The following is a 4,616-nucleotide window of genomic DNA, read 5'->3' on the forward strand; positions in this document are numbered from 1 at the left end:
AACGAAGATCCGTGTTGTGAACATTCCTCAGCTACTTTTTAAGCTTCAGGTAAAAGCTGAAGGTAGCTGGAGGATGGCGTCTTGACTGAACCCGAGTCTCTCCCATCTCTTCCTTTGGGGATGACTGCAGTGTGGCCATATGATTGCCTCAAAAGCCCTTAATGTCGGGATCCAGCTACTGGCTCTGCTTCTAAAAGATTAAAGCACTATTTTAATGAAGAACTTTGTACATTTTATTTTTTATATATTTTCTCCTGCAAACTTTTTCAGAAGCATCGTAAATATTTAAATGTGATGACCATCCACTGTCTTATAAAAGTGAGCATAAAGGCATTTGGACAGACTTGGGGTTATTTGTTTTCTTTGTGCATGTCAAAGACATGTTTGTAATCAACTGATTACCAAGCTGTGGCCTCTAGCCTTGAGTTCTATTCATAAGAGAAGTCATGTGGCCATGATGTTGCTGTTCACAGCGGCTCTGTTCTTGTCATATGATCCCACTTCGTCTTTTATATGCCTTTTTTTGCTAGACTTAAGCTCATCAGCCATTTCTCGTTCAGCCATTTGTCATCTTTATTTGATCATCAAACATTTAAGTATTTTAGGTACTGGGAGATAGCAGTGAATAAAACAAAATTACTTCCTTAAAAAAAGAAGAAAGAAGAGCATGTCAACAGGAGGTGAACTGAAGTGACATTGATTTCCAGTACTTCCTCTTGATGGAGCACAAATTGTCACACAATGAAAGGGACTTAAGTATTGCCTTCTCCTTTGCAAAACAAAGAAGACAAGAATTAAAGGTTTAGGAACTGGATTGACAGATCCCAGCTTGAGACACAAGGATTTTAACTGGGTTAGTGACATTTCAAAATTTTCCTTAATTAGAAAAATCCTTGGCTCAAACCAAGCCCTTTGTGCTCAATGAGAAGTGAAGGCTGAGTGCTTCACGTGTCTGGTTTCTTCCCACAGAGCCTCAGGTTAGACGTTTCCATCAGCTAGGCTCTTTCCAGGAAAGAACCCGGTTTCATTTTGGTTTTCAGAGCTGCTGGGAGAGCTGAAGACTGTGTTTCAGAAAGAAAACCAGAACTGGGAAGCTCTTGGCGTCTATGTGGCAACAACGAAAAGAAGTCGTCAGATAATGCCTTCCGGGCTGACCCTGGTGTTCCCTACCGCTGCCAGCCAGCGGCATCACGTGTCTACCCTCGATCTGCAGGACATCTAGATAGCTCACAGGAGAAGCAGAGACAGACACCCAGAAGCTAAAGCAGGCTGTGGACACGAGGACCTTTGTGGACCCTCTGACCCAGAGTCTGTGACTGTCCCATGACTGTCCTGTCCCTTGCTGGAGCATTTTCATGTACAAAACACAGTTTGGCTTTTTGTCACAGCTGTAGGCTCTCTTCTCCTTTTTAGCTTTGTTACGCTAGAAGGGAACAGCAGTGTCAACACAGAAAACAAAAATACTGGAAAAATGGCAGAGTGTGCATTGTAGGTGTGTGTGTATGTGTGTGTTTTGTTTGCTCATTAAGTGTTTGTTAAAAGCATGGAGTTTTTCATCAGTTCTTGGTTGAATTCTGGGTGACAATTATTAAATGTCTCCTTTTTTCAAGCCTTCATTTGCTTGCATATATAAGCAAAAACATCTCCTTGGGTTCTTAATAGATTTTTATATGAGAAATGTTTATAACGATGCCTGGTCTTCATAAATGGGAGCTAATGTTATTATTCTAAAGGGAATTTCCTCTCAAGTGCCAATTGGAGGAATTTATAGGGTTATGTTTTAATGAATTCTTTTTCATAAATTCAGTAAAGCTTGGCAATGTGTCAAAGAGATACATTTCCCTGGATTCTAAATAGAATCCAGTGACCAACAAAGTAAATGATCAGCGTTTACCCGCCCTGTGGATCTGTATCCCCTGACTGCAAAGAAACAGTTATAAAGCAAGATGCTCAGCTTTCTTTTGCCTTTGGCTGCACCTGAGACTATGCTGGAGGAAGAGTCTCCTGGTGCTCACTCTGAAGATGGAGACAGGCTTTTACTTTGCCGTTTTCTTGTCCATACCACGACACAAAAGACTCGTTTCCGTCCAATTTTGATTACACCCTGTCTGGCTTTGGTTCTGTGACAAACTGGGGTGGTCACTATGACCCTGGTCAATGACTGTGATGACTAAGGTGTAAATCGGTTTCGGGCCAAGGATGTCAACTCGGAATTAAGAAGCCACATGCTCCTGGAAGCAAGTCACCGCAGAGGAGTTTAGAACAAAGGGTGACTGAAGTCTGGGGGGCAGGGATGGCTTTGCTCACCTAGTATATCACCAGCACGTTATTAGGAATGGGAAGTGGGGCCGGAACTGTTTCTGTTTTGACTTCTAGATCATCCTGGTGTGAGCAGAGTTATGTCTGGGAAGGGGGGATTCCTGGCCCACTGTTGGCAGAGCGCAGTTCCTTCCTGTCGAGTTGAAAGTTTACTCTTTCCTACCAGAAGCCTCGAGAAGTTCAGAGTCAACTTTCCAGACGCCTCCCTTCCCAGTCGTTCTGAAATCAAGGAGCTAAAGGCAGCCCATCCCAGGTCTTTGTTTTTATCCCTCACTTGGTTGTGTGCCCGCTTGAATTCTCAGAAGAGAGGAGCAACTCCCAAACTTGGAGGCTGTGTTCTCAGAGTGGGATAAAAAGATGTAAACACAGAGTCACGACCAGCTCCAGGGGCCAAGGGATGAGCAATGTGGAAGGAAAGCTCAGTCTCCTCCGCGGAGCTGCGGAGTTGGGAGTAAACCCTTGCTTGGCTGCAGATTTCCATCGGCAAGCGTCTCTTCGCCTAAGGCACGGGGCCCCAAAATCTGTCACTGGGTCGGCTTTGGAGAAACATGCCATTTGTTGGCATCATTTCGGATGCAGGAAATCCTGTGTTTAATCACTCTAGGAAATACTATATAAAATTTTGGAGTATTTTCCTCTTCTAAATTGAGATTTGGCAATGGTGTCAGGCTGATAAGAAGTTTGTTTAGGAAGTAGTGCAGTAGCCGGAGCACAAACAGCAGGCCCCGCCTGCTTCCACTCTGCTTCTCCAAGTCTGTGGACGGAGTTGCTACTACTTCTCGGCAGGCCAGACCCTCGCAGCCCGGTACTTCATGCACACTAGGATGCCAGAACCTCCAGGGAAGCACAGAAACCTCCTTGGGAGCATCCTAAAGACACAGAGAGTCTGGCAGTAGTGGTGGCTCATGTCTGTAATCCCAGACTAGGAAGGCTGAGGAAGGAGGACTACCAGGAGCTCCTGGAGTTGTCGACAATGAAAGATACTTCAGCCAAACCAAACAAAATGATGGAAGAAATGCCCTAGGTCTCTCGCTCAGGTCCAGCTTGGACTACTGCAATGTCATGTGTCTTTTTTTCTTTAAATATTTATTTATTTATTATGTATACAATATTCTGTCTGTGTGTATGCCTGAAGGCCAGAAGAGGGCGCCAGACCTCTTTACAGATGGTTGCGAGCCACCATGTGGTTGCTGGGAATTGAACTCAGGACCTTTGGAAGAGCAGGCAATGCTCTTAACCACTGAGCCATCTCTCCAGCCCCCTGCAGTGTCATGTGTAACAGGGAAATTAAGACTCTAATTCTTAGTTACCCTAATTAGCAAGTCAGTGGGCATGAACTAGGTTCTTCCTAAAATCAAGAATTTAAGTGAGAATGTCTATCATAATGACTGAAGTCTCCTCTAGTTAAAAGATGATGGGCTAGACCCACCGAGATGGCTCAATGGATATAGTATTTGCTATGTATACATGAAGACCTAAATTCAAATGCCCAGTACTTACAGAAACAAAACTTATAAAAACAAAACTCAGGGGTGTAATCCCAGGCACTGGAATTACAAGAGCTAGGGAGCTTGGTTGTCTAGCCGAAATGGCAACCCTTGGGTTCAGTGAGACTGAAGAAAATTAAGATGAAGAAGTGACTGTGGAAGACACCCAACATGATTGACCATGATTGTTCTTTGGTGGCCACATGCACCTACTTAGATGAGTGAGTGAGTGAGTGAGTGTGTGCACAGTACACACAGAGAGAAATAAAGGGTTCTAGACAAAGAACCGGCCTCACACATCACGGTAAAGATGCTCAATAACGCATCTAAAGGGAAAAGCCATCAAGCAGCAGAAGGCACTGGCTGAGCATCTAGTGTAGGGCAACATGCAGCTTTGTTAGAGTACACTCAGCTCTAACCGAGGGTCAGAGGGCTTTTGACAATAATCCTACCAGAAGGCCATTGTGGAGAGGGCAAGTCTCTGCCCTCAGATTAATCGAGTTGTAAGAAATTCCTTTAGATTACTTGCATTTGTTTCTCTTCCTTCTATTTTGTTGTTTTCTAATTAAATTGTTTTTGCTTAGCTGTAGTCTTCTGTTCCATATATATGCTTTGCTGGTGTGTATGTATGCACACCACATGTGTACCTGATGCCCCTGAGTTTGGAAGATGGCATCAGATGCCCCAGAGTTAAGGGTAGCTGAGAACCAAACCTTAGACCTGTGAGGAAGCAGCAAGTGTTCTTAATCACTGAGCCATCTCCCCAGCCCCGTGTTCTAATTTTTGCGTTAAACTGTTAGTTCCCTTTTA

Source organism: Chionomys nivalis, chromosome 10, assembly GCF_950005125.1.
Source record: "Chionomys nivalis chromosome 10, mChiNiv1.1, whole genome shotgun sequence".
In the NCBI taxonomy this organism is placed as follows: Eukaryota; Metazoa; Chordata; class Mammalia; order Rodentia; family Cricetidae; genus Chionomys; species Chionomys nivalis.